At 41.1% G+C, this 20,051-nt stretch overlaps 1 protein-coding gene across 39 annotated transcripts in view; it reads left to right on the forward strand.

The window, feature by feature from the left end:
• Nucleotides 1-18,937, forward strand: part of LOC106577222 (ankyrin-3) — a 587,325-nt gene extending 568,388 nt beyond the window's left edge. For all 39 annotated transcript variants that reach the window (XM_045701215.1, XM_045701221.1, XM_045701212.1 and 36 more), the window contains one exon: nt 12,518-18,937. The gene's annotated coding sequence lies outside the window, so the exon portion shown is untranslated. The remainder of the gene's footprint in view (nt 1-12,517) is intronic.
• The last annotated feature ends 1,114 nt before the right edge of the window (nt 18,938-20,051 follow it).

Here is a 20,051-nt window from a genome sequence, read left to right on the forward strand (position 1 = left end):
TCATTATAGTTCTTGCTTTCTTACGCACATGCATTTACACACAAACTGTTGGTGACATGCATCCCCCATAGACTTCACACACTTGTTTATCACTATCCAGAGCTCAGCCTGTTCTTTTCCCTCAAGGTTAGGAACTCTTTGAAGCTTTTACTCCCTTGACCATCTGTCTCCTGCTGCCCCTCCTAATGGCATACACACATTTCTTTCCCTCTCCAGTGGTTCCTGGACTTTCCGGAACTAATCAGACTAATCGATCCCTACATTGATTATTCATTAAACCTGCTGTATGACTAATAATTCATCATGGTTTATTGATTCATTTACCTTTATTAGATAATGCTCTTATCAATTCCACCCTTAAATGATTCAATAATTCACCATGATGATCAGATGCTATATGAGAACCCTACTAATCACATGCTATATGTAAATACAATAATCACACGCTATATGGAAATACAATAATCATACGCTATATGGAATTTAATTGTGATACAAGGATTAAACAAGACTAATACATAATTATTCCTCCTATACCCATCAATGACAGTCCTAGGCCTCTTTCCAATTATGACACTTCGATTCAGGATTTATCATAATTTTCATTAAAGGAACAGTCTATCAAAACGTTGAGAATTCAATCAAAACGTTCTAAATTGTTTCATCAAACATTGGCTCCTCGTTATTGAAAGAGACGGAGCCATCTTCCTGGCCTGGAGGCCCGCATTCGCCATCCCACTGATCGGAGCTCGGAATTGGTCCATATCTCACCATCTGCTGTGTCATCGATCTCTCTAGAGTCCTGGTGATTAAACCTCTCATACATGGGACGAGACAACATCCACACAACACAAACACACTCATACAGGTGAAAGCAGCCCATAATACAGTTCTTACAACACTTTTCCATTTCCCAAACATGGGATGTGTTATCAGGAATGTACGTGTAGCGCTGAACCTAATCATTCTACCTACACTGCCCTCTTCTGCCAATAACATATCGAGAGTCAGTCTATTTTACCAGGTCATGAGGGGGGTGGCGGATAACTGGTCAGAGAACCTCTTTACTGCATCCCCGTTTTCATTCATGAATCTCTGTTAATTATAAAATATGTCATTAATCCAATCCACATTTTTATTTATTGTTAACCTGTTAGGGCTAGGCGGCAGTATTGACACGGCTGGATAAAAAACATACCCGATTTAATCTGGTTACCACTCCTACCCAGTAACTAGAATATGCATATACTTATTACATATGGATAGAAAACACCCTAAATTTTCTAAAACTGTTTGAATGGTGTCTGTGAGTATAACAGAACTCAAATGGCAGGTCAAAACCTGAGAGATTCCTTTACAGGAAGTGGCCTGTCTGACCATTTCTTGAACTTCTTTTCCATCTCTATCATTTACTAAGGATCTCTGCTCTAACGTGACACTTCCCACGTCGTCCATAGGCGCTCAGAGCCCGGGAAAAAACAGAATGTCGTCATTCCAGCCCCAGGCTGAAACACATTATCGCCTTTCTCAAGTGGCCGATCAAGGGACACTGGGCTTAGGCGCGTGACCCCGACCGCCCCCGCCTTTGGGATTTTTTCCTCTGTTTGCCGAAAAGGAGATTCCCTGTCGGAATATTATCGCTTTTCTACGAGAAAAATTTCGTAAAAATTGATTTTAAACAGCGGTTGACATGCTTCGAAGTACGGTAATGGAATATTTAGAATTTTGTCACGAATTGCGCCATGCGCGCGACACTTCTTTACTATTTCGGATAGTGTCTGGAACGCACGAACAAAACGCCGCTATTCGGATATAACGATGGATTATTTTGGACCAAACCAACATTTGTTATTGAAGTAGCAGTCCTGGGTGTGCATTCTGACGAAGACAACAAAAGGTAATCAAACTTTTATAATAGTAAATATGATTATGGTGAGTGCTAAACTTGCCGGGTGTCTAAATAGCGAGCCCGTGATGCCTGGGCTATGTACTTAGAATATTGCAAAATGTGCTTTCACCAAAAAGCTATTTTAAAATCGGACATATCGAGTGCATAGAGGAGGTCTGTATCTATAATTCTTAAAATAATTGTTATGCTTTTTGTGAACGTTTATCGTGAGTAATTTAGTAAAATGTTAGCGAATTCCCCGGAAGTATGCTAGTTCTGAACGTCACATGCTAATGTAAAAAGCTGGTTTTTTGATATAAATATGAACTTGATTGAACAAAACATGCATGTATTGTATAACATAATGTCCTAGGGTTGTCATCTGATGAAGATCATCAAAGGTGAGTGCTGCATTTAGCTGTCTTCTGGGTTTTGGTGACATTATATGCTGGCTTGAAAAATGGGTGTCTGATTATTTCTGGCTTGGTACTCTGCTGACATAATCTAATGTTTTGCTTTCGTTGTAAAGCCTTTTTGAAATCGGACAGTGTGGTTAGATTAACGAGAGTCTTGTCTTTAAATAGCTGTAAAATAGTCATATGTTTGAGAAATTGAAGTAATAGGATTTTTAACGTTTTGAAAATCGCGCCACAGGCTGCCAGTGGCTGTTACGCAAGCGTCCCACCTAGCCCATAGAGGTTAACCACCAAAATAATGTAGTGTTAAAGCCTTCACATATTTGATTCATAGCTTTGTATTCATCTGGAACTTCCCTGAGGATGCCAATAGCATCCATCTTGTAAAGCTACTCCCATCCTGGTCAAAACTCCTCCTGTGCCTACTTTAGCCTCCTATAACTGGCCTCTGATGACTAACTCGAACTGGTTAGACCAATAACCCCAGGGCGCAAGTTCCTAACCACCCTTTGTGGTAATTTCTGTCGTATGCGTCCTTTGCTGGTACTAGCCCACCCTACATCAGTTATAGGTGCTTTGAGGTTAAACATTTTCTCCTGTGCTTTCAAACCTAAGTCAGTCACATTAACGATTACTTTCAGCCATTAAAATCATCTAAGTTCTCGGTGCCATTCTTGTATCTATAACACTGGTATTCATCCGGAATTTAGGTGAACTGAGGTGGGTTGGCTGAGTACTTCAATCTGGCCAACCCCAATTCCTGTACAGTTGTCTGCTTCCCCAGGAAATTGTTTAATGTTTACCTTAAATTCTACATCTTGTTCTTCTTTGATTCCTTATTCTGTATGTCACTCATCAGTGTATTATATAGTTTATCTTCTACTTCTTCTCAATGACAACGGTATCCTATGATTAGTACCGGAAGGTGGTGGATCTGAATGTATCAGAAAGGTTACCAAAACTATGATGCAGCTTAGAGTCTCTACTCCTCCCAAAAACCGCCAACCCTCTCCTGCCCTTAGTCTCTCTGCTAGGTACCACCCCATACTCACACCTCTAGGAGCACACACAGTGATGAACGGTCGGGATAGGGAATCTTCGTTAAGGAGGTAACCCCCGGACCCTGTTGGTATCGGTTCTTCTCCTAACTCTGTGTGTGATCAGCAGTGGATATGTATACATACCTCCTTGCAGTGGGTAACGTGGACCCAAGTGACTCTCTCAGCTTTTCTAATGGCAAAGGCAGTGGTTTAACAGAACCTGGTATGGGCCTTCCCCACGGGGCTGCTTCCCGTCTTTTCTCCTCAGGGACTGGATCCACACCCAGTCTCCTGGTTGAACTGAGTGAATCACCTTCTCCTGTAATTCACCTGTTGGACACAAAATCTTGGACATACGGGTTTGGTTAACAAACAGTCTTCTCATGTGCTCTGCTAGTATTTCTTCAACTTCTATGTCTACCTGTTCTGGTATCTCTAATTCTGGCATTCTATAGGCTCTACCTGATTAGCTAAACTGTCATCCATCATTTAAAAAGATGGCTCCTAGTAAACCAACTCTAGGGATAATATCTTGACTTAATATTTTAGCTACCATAATCATGTCCACCAAGTAAGTTGGGAACACTTCTACCCATTTGCTATACTTATCTATTCTTGTTAAACACCCCTTCTTCCCCTCAATTCGGAATAGTTCAATAAGTCAATTTCCAAATGTTGGAATGGATATTCTACAATTTTTTTTTTTTTTTAAGTAATTATCCTCTAGGCCATCACTCTTTCCTAACTACTCTACTATACTTCCCTCCCCTTGATACATTGCTTAGCCTATGTATCAATATTGCTGCATATCCATACAATCTCTTTGGTAGGATAAGTAAATTATCCTTATGTCAGACCTTCTCTTGTAGGATGCCCCATTTCATTTTCCACATGTCCAATTCTCCCTGGGGCCTTCATCCTTGGCTATCATTTAACTTCTTTGGGCTAGGGGGCAGTATTTTCACATCCGGATAAAAAACGTACCCGATTTAATCTGGTTACGACTCCTGCCCAGTAACTAGAATATGCATATAATTATTGGCTTTGGATAGAAAACACCCTAAAGTTTCTAAAACTGTTTGAATGGTGTCTGAGTATAACAGAACTCCTATGGCAGGCAAAAACCTGAGAAGGTTTCATGCAGGAAGTGGCCTGTCTGACAAGGTGTTGTTGTTCTTGCTTCTGTGTATTGAAGAGTCAGGATCTTAGCTGTAACGTGACATTTCCTAGGGCTCCAATAGGCTCTCAGAGCCCGGGAAAAACCTGAACGATGACGAGGCAGCCTCAGGCTGAAACACATTATCGCCTTTTCCAAGTGGCCCATCAGAGGACAATGGAATTAGGCGCGTGCCCGATTCGACCCCGTGCAGTATTTTCCTTCGGCTGTTTAGCTAATTGCAGATTCCCGGTCGGAATATTATCGCTTTTTTACGAGAATAATGGCATATAAATTGATTTTAAACAGCGGTTGACATGCTTCAAAGTACGGTAATGGAATATTTAGAAATGTTTTGTCACGAACAAAACAACGCTGTTTGGATATAACGATGGATTATTTGGGACCAAACCAACATTTGTTATTGAAGTAGAAGTCCTGGGAGTGCATTCTGACGAAGACAACAAAGGTAAGACCATTTTTGTTATAGTAAATGGGATTTTGGTGAAGGCTAAACTTGCCGGGTGTCTAAATAGCTAGCCCTGTGATGCCGGGCTATCTACTCAGAATATTGCAAAATGTGCTTCATCCGAAAAGCTATTTTAAAATCGGACATATCGAGTGCATAGACGAGTAATGTATCTATAATTCTTCAAATAATTGTTATGCTTTTTGTGAACGTTTATCGTGAGTAATTTAGTAAATTGTTAGTAAATTCCCCGGAAGTATGCTTTTTCTGAACGTCACATGCTAATGTAAAAAGCTGGTTTTTGATATAAATATGAACTTGATTGAACAAAAAATGCATGTTTTGTATAAAATAATGTCCTAGGTGTGTCATCTGATGAAGATCATCAAAGGTTAGTGCTGCATTTAGCTGTCTTCTGGGTTTTTGTGACATTATATGCTAGCTTGAAAAATGGGTGTCTGATTATTTCTGGCTGTGTACTCTGCTGACATAATCTAATGTTTTGCTTTCGTTGTAAAGCCTTTTTGAAATTGGACAGTGTGGTTAGATTAACGAGAGTCTTGTCTTTAAATAGCTGTAAAATAGTCATATGTTTGAGAAATTGAAGTAATAGCATTTCAAAGGTTTTGAAAATCGCGCCACAGGATTCAACTGGCTGTTACGTAGGTGGGACGAATTCGTCCCGCCGGTCCCATAGAGGTTAACAATCCTCTGTCAAGTGTTTTACCTTCTTTAAGATTTATCTGTGCTGTTTTGTATGGTTTTAGATGTCCATGTGCTTGTCTGTGTAAATAGTAACTTTCTCTCCTTTCTTATTGCACCGGTTCTAGTCAATGCTACTATTTCGACCTACTGTGCAGAATAGTATCTGAGCAATGGTTCAGTGTCTAACACCTGAAACCAACTAAGCTTTCATTGCCCTTTTAGTTAGGGTAACAATTACTTTCAACAAAATGATCATATCTCCTCCTAGCGAATTTACCAAACATAAACTTAAAATCAAAACTAAAATACATGCCTGCCAATGGAGCTGATAGTCTCTCCATGAATTAATATCCTAGAGCTTAGTGAACCAAATTCTCTTCCTATCTACTCCTGCTGGCCCCCCTCCTTTCTTCCTGCTACTCCCCAACCCTCAAGGTTTCAGCAGTGCAGGGGAGGATCTCTCTGTCTGCCCTTCTATCTGTCTCCAGCTTTTTCTCATAATATGGTTGTTTCCAAATATTGACAAAATGTCTCATTGTCTCCTTGGTTGCACTCCTGAACTTTTAGAAAAATCAACCTGTCTAGATATTGCATATCTACTTAAATTTATCTCGATACCCTCAATAATCCTGGATCACCTACAGATGTCATATATCCCTGTCCTGTTGACATAAGTCTCCCATTATTAAACTTATTCACAACAAAATATAGTAATACTAGTATATCAATTCCACAGCCTTGTTGTGTTAAATCTCTTACACTGAATTCAACAACAGCTGACTTCCTAAGGAAAAATAAACGTATCTAGACAATGTAAAAAAATACCCCTGCTACTGGTCAAAATATTTTCAAATCCTATAATCAGATCAAAATGACTAATCTGATTTACTCCACCAAGAAAAATTATTTTACCCTTATTCTTCTAGGAAAATAGACTTAAGGAAGCCTACCCTTAGTCTAAGGCTTTGCCCTTTTAGTCCTATCATTGGTTCAAATTATCAATTGTGTCTAAGAACTTTAACTCCATCATAATTATCAGTTCTACAAATTCCCTTAAAATCAATATCACCAATGACCTTAAATTCACCATCCAAATGGCTTTTCAATGTGGCTGATCAGACCACACAGGAAAAGTCACCAGAGGGGTTAAAAGTCATACCACCCTTTCAGAACCGTGTTTCTTACTACATTTAACAAATTAAGGCTTAGAACTTCATCTACATTTTGTATCCCAGGTTCCCAGAACATTCCCTATCAAAAGAATTTCATGTGTTTATTAAAACTCTGAAAACAAGACACGCCCCAGTATCACACAGAAATGTGATTCTCTCTCCCATTACTGTTAGTGTCAAATAGGGTTTCTGTTCTTGTTGTACTGCCAAATCAATTGTAGCCAATTCAAAAACTTCACAATCGCTGTTTATAACTAAATTCTGAAAATCGTCCTTCCCCTCACTAGCTAGTGTCTGCTCCCCCGCTCTCCATAGTTAGTCATGCCTCCTCCTCTGAGTCTGGCTGGGGGCGCCTGACCTTCTCTTTGTATTTGTCTCGACCCCCTCTTTGGCCTCTCTTACTTCTACCACTGAACCACTATTGTTCATGTTTACAATTTCGGTAGTTGTGTTCTACTCGGTCACAATGTTTACAGGGTGTTTTACAGTCTCTGGCGAAATGTCCTGTTCTATCGCAATTAAAACACATCCTCTCTCCGTCTTTGTCAGCGCGTCTCCCTGTTTTTCCCCTTCTGTCTACAGTGTCTCTATCCACTTTTCTCAATAAGTTTGCTAAATCCTGTTTTCCTCTCTGTCTATCCCTAAACTGTCTCTGTCTACGGTTCCTTGGTGGGGCCTTACAATCCTCTGCCGTGTGGCTTCCCTCCCTGCAGTGGTTACACGGTGCTTTACACTGTCTAGCAAGGTGTCCTAGCTTGTGACAATTGAAACACTGCTTCTCTCCGTCTCTGTCAGCGTATCTCCCTGTTTTTTACCTTCTGTCTACAGAGTCTCTGCTCCCCCCCGCTATTTCTCCTAGGTTTGCTATCAGGTACTCTGTTACCCCGACAGTTACTGTTAGATGCTCTATCTCAAACGATTCACTCTTTTTACAGTTTCGACCTATTTTATTGCAGTGTTTACACAGAACCTCACATTCTCTAGCAAAATGACCCGGTTCGTTACAGTTAAAGCATCCATCTCCCCCTTTCTTTTGTCTATTCCTATCCGGACTTTGGTTATGGTAAACGAGTCTACTGAGGGCTCTGGGTTGTGCAGCACCACCAACACGCTCTCTACCCCTAGTTGTCATCTTTATCTCTCCCTCCGTTTCTATCCACTTTTTCAATAAAGTGGCTAAATCCTGTCCAGCTCCCTGTGTCTCTTCCTCTCTACCTGCCTCAGCTCCCTGAGGACCAGCATATGGGGGAGGGGGTATTGGTACGGGCGGCACTTGATGTGGTAGCCTCCGTCTCACTACCACCACCTCGTCATCTGGGTTCTCCCGCCATCCCTGGTCAGCCAGGGAGGGGTATAATTCGGGTTTAGATGGTGTCTCTGTGGGAGCCGTGGGAGTCCTCTCTGTCTGCTCCTGGCTACCCAAACATTCATTTTTAGTAATTCCCTTACTTTTGGCCCCCTCCGCTCTCTTTCTAGCTTCTGCCAGCCAAACCCGAGCAGTGTCAAGGCCCTCTGTGCGCTGCGTCTCTGTCTTACCCCCACTGACCTTATGTTGTCACACTTATCTTCGTCTTCTGACGATATTGCGAAATCGTCGTCTGAAAAGGTAGACCAAAACGCAGCAGGCATGCGGTTGTTCATTTTTGAACATTTATTCACTCCAAAACGAACACAAAAAACAACAAACAAGGGAACGAACGATCTACTGACAGTCTGCAAGGTACAAGGCTAACACAGAACAATCTCCCACAAATAACAAACACACCCTAATATATGGGACTCTCAATTAAAGGCAAATAGACAACACCTGCCTTCAACTGAGAGTCCCAACCCCAATTAACCAAACATAGAAACAGACACACTAGACTAAATATAGAATACATGAAAACCAAACAGTGCCCAAAAACCCCGGAATACTTAAATCAAATGCCCCTTCAACAAACACACCACCCCGAACCACATAAAACGAATACCCTCTGCCACGTCCTGACCAAACTACAATACCAATTAACCTTATACTGGCCAGGACGTGACATATGTATTTGTTTTACCATTAATTGCAATCTTTCAACATTCAGACATCCATCAAAATTGTATTTCTTTCTCCATTTCGGCCCAAAATAAATGTTCCTCTTATCTTTTCCCAGCATAAAACGTTCATCTCCCGTCAATACCGGGATTTCCTGTTTGTTTTCGTTATTAAACCTATAATTTGGAGAATATTTATTCGCACGCTATATTTCAAATTGCTTCTATCTCATCGCTCAAAAAGGACAAACGGCTTTTATCTTGCGCCTGTTGATTCTAGCAATATGTTTTCGTCTAGAATTTGGGGAATAATTATTCGCATGCTAAATTACAAATTGCTTCTATCTCATCGCTCAAAAAGGGCAAACGGCTTTTATCTTGCGCCTGTTGATTCTAGCAATATGTTTTCGTTATTAACCTTCTATTCGCAATATAGAGTTGTTCTGCTAGAATGATTATACGTATCTATCCTAACCCGGTCTTTATCTCGCTCATAGACAAACACTGCAACCCGTTTTATTTTTAGGTTTTTACTGTCTGTCTTTTTCTCGCGATTTATTGACAGAATTCTCCTCACACGCAATCCCTCATCCCAGCATAGTTACTCTATCTGTCTCAAAACTTTATCTACAGAGGGGACTGTCGATCAGACATTAGGTCGCATACGTATGCAACTATAAACTACTTTCCAGGGGTCGTAAAGCCCTAGTTAACAGCCTATTTATCTGTTGCTTCATGTAACTGTTGACACTAATATCTGTTTCTCACTCCACCATATTAGGTCTCACTTCACCCATAGATATCAGACCTAAAGCCGTATTTAGGTACCGACTATCCCCTTATGGTTTTTTGACCCTTGTGCTACGTTATCAGGTCTCACCACAAGCCCTAGTTTAGTTTTATGCAGTGGCCACAGTTGCTCAGGGTCGATTTCGGACCCTGCCTTGTTTTCGAATTCGCCGTTTTGAATTTACAACTAATTTCTGCCTTCCATTCGCGCAGAATACTTGATTCCCTTTAAAACCGATTTTTCTCCACGCGAACTTCTGAAGCCAGATCACCAGCTATAACATTCCCGACTTTCAGCGTCTAACACCCAGAGTACATTAAAATCCTCTACTTTCACTCTTATCAATCGCTTTTGCCTTTCATTCACAACAATCGCTTTCGCCTTACACTCTCAACAATTGCTTTTGCCTTTCATTCACAACAATCGCTTTTGCCTTTCATTCACAGCAATCGCTTTTGTCTTTCATTCACAACAATCGCTTTTGCCTTTCATTCACAACAATCGCTTTTCCCTTTCATTCACAACAATCGCTTTTGTCTCTCATTCACAACAATCGCTTTTGTCTTTCACTCACAACAATCGCTTTCTCATCAAATGCCAACACCCAATTGTGTCCCTTATTCCATCATGCAATGCAGACATACAGGTGTATTTCCCATTTCATCATACAATGCAGACATACAGGTGTATTTCTCATTTCACCATACAATGCAGACACACAGGTGTATCACTCATTTCACTATGCAATGCAGACCTATAGGTATATCACTCACCCCTTATTTAATGTAATCATACAGGTGCTATTCCCCCAAAAGTATGAATAAAGTCTACTAACCTTATAATTTGCAGCTGAGGTTTTCAATGTTCGTTGAATCTCGTCACCACCTCTGTCGCGTACCAGTTTGCCACCGGCCTGTAAAGAACCCACAGAAAAGGGCCAGGTCTTTGATTTACGGATATTTCATCCGCCCGTGCACGGTTTCGGTGTCTCCTTGGAACGACAGCGGCAGTTTGAGATCCGGCTCGAATAGGACCAATTGTTAAAGGAATTTTATATCTTGATGATAATAATCAATAATCAATTCGCCTTGACTAATGCCCAAGGTTTGTAAGTCAATGGGTTATAATAATTAGGCAAGGACTCAGCTTTCTGCAAAAGGTTTCTGTAGCTTTATTCATGAGAACGTTCTGAGGTCAGGATAACAAAACAGTCATTATAGTTCTTGCTTTCTTACGCACATGCATTTACACACAAACTGTTGGTGACATGCATCCCCCATAGACTTCACACACTTGTTTATCACTATCCAGAGCTCAGCCTGTTCTTTTCCCTCAAGGTTAGGAACTCTTTGAAGCTTTTACTCCCTTGACCATCTGTCTCCTGCTGCCCCTCCTAATGGCATACACACATTTCTTTCCCTCTCCAGTGGTTCCTGGACTTTCCGGAACTAATCAGACTAATCGATCCCTACATTGATCATTACATTGATTATTCATTAAACCTGCTATATGACTAATAATTCATCATGGTTTATTGATTCATTTACCTTTATTAGATAATTCTCTTATCACTCAGCCCCATAGAGATGACCCTACTGACAACATGCTAACTCAGCCCCATAGAGATGACCCTACTAACAACATGCTAACTCAGCCCCATAGAGATGTGACCCTACTGACAACATGCTAACTCAGTCCCATAGAGATGTGACCCTACTGACAAAATTCTAACTCAGCCCCATAGAGATGTGACCCTACTGACAAAATTCTAACTCAGCCCCATAGAGATGTGACCCTACTGACAACATGCTAACTCAGCCCCATAGAGATGTGACCCTACTGACAATATGCTAACTCAGCCCCATAGAGATGTGACCCTACTGACAACATGCTAACTCAGTCCCATAGAGATGTGACCCTACTGACAACATGCTAACTCAGTCCCATAGAGATGTGACCCTAATGACAAAATGCTAACTCAGCCCCATAGAGATGTGACCCTACTGACAACATGCTAACTCAGCCCCATAGTGATGGGACCCTACTGACAACATGCTTACTCAGCCCCATATCAAAGGTGTCACATGCACAGAATACAACAGGTGTATACTGTACCTTTTCAGTCAAACCCAGATATGGTCTCATCCTAACTCTGCCCAGTCAAACCCTAATCCCACAGTGTCCTGCCCAGATATAGTCTTATCCTAACTCTGCCCAGTCAAACCCAAACCCTAATCCCACAGTGTCCTGCCCAGCTATAGTCTTATCCTAACTCTGCCCAGTCAAACCCTAACCCTAATCCCACAGTGTCCTGCCCAGATATAGTCTTATCCTAACTCTCCCCAGTCAAACCCTAATCCCACAGTGTCCTGCCCAGCTATAGTCTTATCCTAACTCTGCCCAGTCAAACCCTAATCCTAATCCCACAGTGTCCTGCCCAGATATAGTTTTATCCTAACTCTCCCCAGTCAAACCCTAATCCCACAGTGTCTTGCCCAGCTATAGTCTTATCCTAACTCTGCCCAGTCAAACCCTAATCCTAATCCCACAGTGTCCTGCCCAGATATAGTCTTATCCTAACTCTCCCCAGTCAAACCCTAATCCCACAGTGTCCTGCCCAGATATAGTCTCATCCTAACTCTCCCCAGTCAAACCCAAATCTAATCCCACAGTGTCCTGCCCAGCTATAGTCAAACCCTGACACTTTCTGAGGGCCTTGCAGTCTTGTTAGTTCAGCTGGTTGGTGCAGTTGGTTAATGAAGAGAGACATTAAACTATTCACAGCATACACAGTGGTGAGAGGTTTAAACTCACGTTGATCTAAATCACCTGTCATGTGTTTTTGATTTGCAGGTTTGTTGATGTTTCATGACTTCCTGGAAGGGAGATAACTGGAACCTTGAAGCAGGAGAACAGCCAATCAGAACGTGTGTCTGCAGCTTTCACGTTAACGCATGGTTTTTACAGCAAGACCACTTTATTTGATTTCGCATGAGCATGATGAAAAACGTACTTTTCTGTCCACAACCTGGGCTCCAGCCGTGACCTGTCGTTACCACGGTGACAGGAGAACAGGGGTGTGGTCTTGCTCCATCATGGCGTCAGGACGACAGTAGCCACACCTCCAAGCATCTTCTCGGAACCAATCAGGCACAACAGGACGTTTGATTGACAGATTAGAGAAACACTTAGAGTCACCTTCTACAAACCTTATATTTTCTGTCCTGTAGCCACACCACTGGGGTGGGTGTATAATGTGGCTGTGTTTTTTAATGATAACGGGGGGTTTGGTTGGATATAAACGACACTGTAAAACCTTCTGAAGTTAGTCACTGATAGAAAGTTCTTTCTGCTCTGGTAGGAAAGCTTCGCAAAGCATTGGAATGAAATGCAAATATTTGATTCCACCTTTATGAAAACGCTTGGGTGTTACTGCACATGTCTAATTATCAGCAGGAAATGTTTGTCAAATCAAAATGGTAGCTTGATTTTAACCTAACTCCACTGCAACTCTCAAACATCACTTCTGTGAACAATATTTCCTCAGAGTACTAATATTTTGATGCATGAGATTCACCTGGTTTGACTTAGTTTTCCTCATTTGCGAACATTGTATTATGAAATAAGGTGTTTATTTCTATCAGTCTGTCTACTCTGCTCTGGCACTGACTGTTTTAAAGAAACATGAACTCACACAGCCACCTGGGGGACAGCAGGACAGAGAGGGAACCTTCATTCTAATGCTTTATGAGGGCCCGCTGTGTAACCTGGAATATGCCTCTACTATTAAAGACCTGGAGATATGAGAACTCCCAATTTATAATGTAGACTGGCACATTGGAAAGGGTTAGAGAGCTATTACCCCAATTTATAATGTAGACTGGCACATTGGAAAGGGTTAGAGAGATATTACCCCAATTTATAACGTAGACTGGCACATTGGAAAGGGTTAGAGAGCTATTACCCCAATTTATAACGTAGACTGGCACATTGGAAAGGGTTAGAGAGGTATTACCCCAATTTATAATGTAGACTGGCACATTGGAAAGGGTTAGAGAGGTATTACCCCAATTTATAACGTAGACTGGCACATTGGAAAGGGTTAGAGAGCTATTACCCCAATTTATAATGTAGACTGGCACATTGGAAAGGGCTAGAGAGCTATTACCCCAATATATAATGTAGACTGACACATTGGAAAGGCTTAGAGTGTTTACCCCAATTTATAATGTAGACTGGCACATTGGAAAGGGTTAGAGAGGTATTACCCCAATTTATAATGTAGACTGGCACATTGGAAAGTGTTAGAGAGTGTTTACCCCAATTTATAATGTAGACTGACACATGGGAAAGGCTTAGAGCGTTTACCCCAATTTATAATGTAGACTGGCACATTGGAAAGGGTTAGAGAGCGTTTACCCCAATTTATAACGTAGACTGACACATTGGAAAGGGTTAGAGAGCATTTACCCCAATTTATAATGTAGACTGGCACATTGGAAAGGGTTAGAGAGCTATTACCCCAATTTATAATGTAGACTGGCACATTGGAAAGGCTTAGAGAGCGTTTACCCCAATTTATAATGTAGACTGGCACATTGGAAAGGGTTACAGAGGTATTACCCCAATTTATAATGTAGACTGGCACATTGGAAAGGGTTAGAGAGGTATTACCCCAATTTATAACGTAGACTGGCACATTGGAAAGGGTTAGAGAGCTATTACCCCAATTTATAATGTAGACTGGCACATTGGAAAGGGCTAGAGAGCTATTACCCCAATATATAATGTAGACTGACACATTGGAAAGGCTTAGAGTGTTTACCCCAATTTATAATGTAGACTGGCACATTGGAAAGGGTTAGAGAGGTATTATCCCAATTTATAATGTAGACTGGCACATTGGAAAGTGTTAGAGAGTGTTTACCCCAATTTATAATGTAGACTGACACATTGGAAAGGCTTCGAGTGTTTACCCCAATTTATAATGTAGACTGGCACATTGGAAAGGCTTAGAGAGTGTTTACCCCATTTTATAATGTAGACTGGCACATTGGAAAGGGTTATAGAGGTATTACCCCAATTTATAATGTAGACTGGCACATTGGAAAGGGTTAGAGAGGTATTACCCCAATTTATAATGTAGACTGGCACATTGGAAAGTGTTAGAGAGTGTTTACCCCAATTTATAATGTAGACTGACACATTGGAAAGGGTTAGAGAGGTATTACCCCAATTTATAATGTAGACTGGCACATTGGAAAGGGTTAGAGATGTATTACCCCAATTTATAATGTAGACTGGCACATTGGAAAGGGTTAGAGAGGTATTACCCCAATTTATAATGTAGACTGGCACATTGGAAAGGGTTAGAGAGGTATTACCCCAATATATAATGTAGACTGGCACATTGGAAAGGCTAAGAGAGCGTTTACCCCAATTTATAATGTAGACTGGCAAATTGGAAAGGGTTAGAGAGCTATTACCCCAATTTATAATGTAGACTGGCACATTGGAAAGGGTTAGAGAGGTATTACCCCAATATATAATGTAGACTGGCACATTGGAAAGGCTAAGAGAGCGTTTACCCCAATTTGTAATGTAGACTGGTCCATTGGAAAGGGTTAGAGAGCTATTACCCCAATTTATAATGTAGACTGGCACATTGGAAAGGCTTAGAGAGTGTTTACCCCATTTTATAATGTAGACTGGCACATTGGAAAGGGTTAGAGAGGTATTACCCCAATATATAATGTAGACTGGCACATTGGAAAGGCTAAGAGAGCGTTTACCCCAATTTATAATGTAGACTGGCACATTGGAAAGGGTTAGAGAGCTATTACCCCAATATATAATGTAGACTGACACATGGGAAAGGCTTAGAGCGTTTACCCCAATGTATAATGTAGACTGGCACATTGGAAAGGGTTAGAGAGCGTTTACCCCAATTTATAACGTAGACTGACACATTGGAAAGGGTTAGAGAGCGTTTACCCCAATTTATAATGTAGACTGGCACATTGGAAAGGGTTAGAGAGGTATTACCCCAATTTATAATGTAGACTGGCACATTGGAAAGTGTTAGAGAGTGTTTACCCCAATTTATAATGTAGACTGACACATTGGAAAGGCTTCGAGTGTTTACCCCAATTTATAATGTAGACTGGCACATTGGAAAGGCTTAGAGAGTGTTTACCCCATTTTATAATGTAGACTGGCACATTGGAAAGGGTTAGAGAGGTATTACCCCAATTTATAATGTAGACTGGCACATTGGAAAGGGTTAGAGAGGTATTACCCCAATATATAATGTAGACTGGCACATTGGAAAGGCTAAGAGAGCGTTTACCCCAATTTATAATGTAGACTGGCACATTGGAAAGGGTTAGAGAGCTATTACCCCAATATATAATGTAGACTGACACATGGGAAAGGCTTAGAGCGTTTACCCCAATGTATAATGTAGACTGGCACATTGGAAAGGGTTAGAGAGCGTTTACCCCAATTTATAACGTAGACTGACACATTGGAAAGGGTTAGAGAGCGTTTACCCCAATTTATAATGTAGACTGGCACATTGGAAAGGGTTAGAGAGGTATTACCCCAATTTATAATGTAGACTGGCACATTGGAAAGTGTTAGAGAGTGTTTACCCCAATTTATAATGTAGACTGACACATTGGAAAGGCTTCGAGTGTTTACCCCAATTTATAATGTAGACTGGCACATTGGAAAGGCTTAGAGAGTGTTTACCCCATTTTATAATGTAGACTGGCACATTGGAAAGGGTTAGAGAGGTATTACCCCAATTTATAATGTAGACTGGCACATTGGAAAGGGTTAGAGAGGTATTACCCCAATATATAATGTAGACTGGCACATTGGAAAGGCTAAGAGAGCGTTTACCCCAATTTATAATGTAGACTGGCACATTGGAAAGGGTTAGAGAGCTATTACCCCAATATATAATGTAGACTGACACATGGGAAAGGCTTAGAGCGTTTACCCCAATTTATAATGTAGACTGGCACATTGGAAAGGGTTAGAGAGCGTTTACCCCAATTTATAACGTAGACTGACACATTGGAAAGGGTTAGAGAGCGTTTACCCCAATTTATAATGTAGACTGGCACATTGGAAAGGGTTAGAGAGCTATTACCCCAATTTATAATGTAGACTGGCACATTGGAAAGGCTTAGAGAGCGTTTACCCCAATTTATAATGTAGACTGGCACATTGGAAAGGGTTAGAGAGCTATTACCCCAATTTATAATGTAGACTGGCACATTGGAAAGGGTTACAGAGGTATTACCCCAATTTATAATGTAGACTGGCACATTGGAAAGGGTTAGAGAGGTATTACCCCAATTTATAACGTAGACTGGCACATTGGAAAGGGTTAGAGAGCTATTACCCCAATTTATAATGTAGACTGGCACATTGGAAAGGGCTAGAGAGCTATTACCCCAATATATAATGTAGACTGACACATTGGAAAGGCTTAGAGTGTTTACCCCAATTTATAATGTAGACTGGCACATTGGAAAGGGTTAGAGAGGTATTACCCCAATTTATAATGTAGACTGGCACATTGGAAAGTGTTAGAGAGTGTTTACCCCAATTTATAATGTAGACTGACACATTGGAAAGGCTTCGAGTGTTTACCCCAATTTATAATGTAGACTGGCACATTGGAAAGGCTTAGAGAGTGTTTACCCCATTTTATAATGTAGACTGGCACATTGGAAAGGGTTATAGAGGTATTACCCCAATTTATAATGTAGACTGGCACATTGGAAAGGGTTAGAGAGGTATTACCCCAATTTATAATGTAGACTGGCACATTGGAAAGTGTTAGAGAGTGTTTACCCCAATTTATAATGTAGACTGACACATTGGAAAGGGTTAGAGAGGTATTACCCCAATTTATAATGTAGACTGGCACATTGGAAAGGGTTAGAGAGGTATTACCCCAATTTATAATGTAGACTGGCACATTGGAAAGGGTTAGAGAGGTATTACCCCAATTTATAATGTAGACTGGCACATTGGAAAGGGTTAGAGAGGTATTACCCCAATATATAATGTAGACTGGCACATTGGAAAGGCTAAGAGAGCGTTTACCCCAATTTATAATGTAGACTGGCACATTGGAAAGGGTTAGAGAGCTATTACCCCAATTTATAATGTAGACTGGCACATTGGAAAGGGTTAGAGAGGTATTACCCCAATATATAATGTAGACTGGCACATTGGAAAGGCTAAGAGAGCGTTTACCCCAATTTGTAATGTAGACTGGTCCATTGGAAAGGGTTAGAGAGCTATTACCCCAATTTATAATGTAGACTGGCACATTGGAAAGGCTTAGAGAGTGTTTACCCCATTTTATAATGTAGACTGGCACATTGGAAAGGGTTAGAGAGGTATTACCCCAATATATAATGTAGACTGGCACATTGGAAAGGCTAAGAGAGCGTTTACCCCAATTTATAATGTAGACTGGCACATTGGAAAGGGTTAGAGAGCTATTACCCCAATATATAATGTAGACTGACACATGGGAAAGGCTTAGAGCGTTTACCCCAATGTATAATGTAGACTGGCACATTGGAAAGGGTTAGAGAGCGTTTACCCCAATTTATAACGTAGACTGACACATTGGAAAGGGTTAGAGAGCGTTTACCCCAATTTATAATGTAGACTGGCACATTGGAAAGGGTTAGAGAGCTATTACCCCAATTTATAATGTAGACTGGCACATTGGAAAGGCTTAGAGAGCGTTTACCCCAATTTATAATGTAGACGGCACATTGGAAAGGGTTAGAGAGGTATTACCCCAATTTATAATGTAGACTGACACATTGGAAAGGCTTAGAGAGCGTTTACCCCAATGTATAATGTAGACTGACACATTGGAAAGGCTTAGTGAGCGTTTAGTCCAATTTATAATGTAGACTGGCACATTGGAAAGGCTTAGAGAGCGTTTACCCCAATTTATAATGTAGACTGGCACATTGGAAAGGGTTAACAGTTATCATATGTATTGGCTCTAAACCAATCATTGGTCATTATTTTATCAGAATAATGTTATGTTTTTAGCCTGCTGTGGTTTAAAGGGGCATTTTGGGTTTTGGTGCCATATTTCCTTCCGTTGTATCTATTCATATGAGACCACCTAAAGCATTGATTGATGATCTGGTAACATATGTATGACAACCAACATGGATGATCCAATTCATTATTTAAGCAGAAATAAATTGTGATTAAACTGAACATATCTGAGGTTGTGTTTTCATTCATTTCTACTGTATTTTCTAAATACTTTTGGGGATTTTATTTAACAATTTGCCAAGAATGTACATGTTGCAATACAGAAGGCCATATAAAAACATCTACATACATACTGTTTGAATAGTGTTCAGTTATGAGGTTGACTGTCATTTGTAACATACACTGAGAGTACAAAACATTAGGAACACCTGCTCTTTCAATGATAGACTGACCAGGTGAATCCAGGTGAAAGCAATGATCCCTTATTGATGTCACTTGTTAAATCCATTTCAATCAGTGTAGATGAAGGGGAGGAGACAGGAAGAATTTTTAAGCCTTGAGTCAATTTTCGTATTTGTATTTATTAAGGATCCCCATTAGTTCCTGTCAAGGCAGCAGCTACTCTTCCTGGGGTTTATTATGGATCCCCATTAGTTCCTGCCAAGGCAGCAGCTACTCTTCCTGAGGGTTTATTATGGATCCCCGTTAGTTCCTGCCAAGGCAGCAGCTACTCTTCCTGAGGTTTATTATGGATCCCCGTTAGTTCCTGCCAAGGCAGCACCTACTCTTCCTGAGGGTTTATTACGGATCCCCGTTAGTTCCTGCCAAGGCAGCAGCTAATCTTCCTGAGGGTTTATTACGGATCCCCGTTAGTTCCTGCCAAGGCAGCAGCTACTCTTCCTGAGGGTTTATTACGGATCCCCGTTAGTTCCTGCCAAGGCAGCAGCTACTCTTCCTGAGGGTTTATTACGGATCCCCGTTAGTTCCTGCCAAGGCAGCATCTACTCTTCCTGAGGGTTTATTACGGATCCCCGTTAGTTCCTGCCAAGGCAGCAGCTACTCTTCCTGAGGGTTTATTACGGATCCCCGTTAGTTCCTGCCAAGGCAGCAGCTACTCTTCCTGGGGTTTATTGGTTCCTGCCAAGGCAGCAGCTACTCTTCCTGGGGTTTATTATGGATCCCCATTAGTTCCTGCCAAGGCAGCAGCTACTCTTCCTGAGGGTTTATTATGGATCCCCGTTAGTTCCTGCCAAGGCAGCAGCTACTCTTCCTGAGGTTTATTATGGATCCCCGTTAGTTCCTGCCAAGGCAGCACCTACTCTTCCTGAGGGTTTAT

The sequence above is a fragment of the Salmo salar genome, chromosome ssa18 (genome assembly GCF_905237065.1).
Source record: "Salmo salar chromosome ssa18, Ssal_v3.1, whole genome shotgun sequence".
Lineage (NCBI taxonomy): Eukaryota > Metazoa > Chordata > Actinopteri > Salmoniformes > Salmonidae > Salmo > Salmo salar.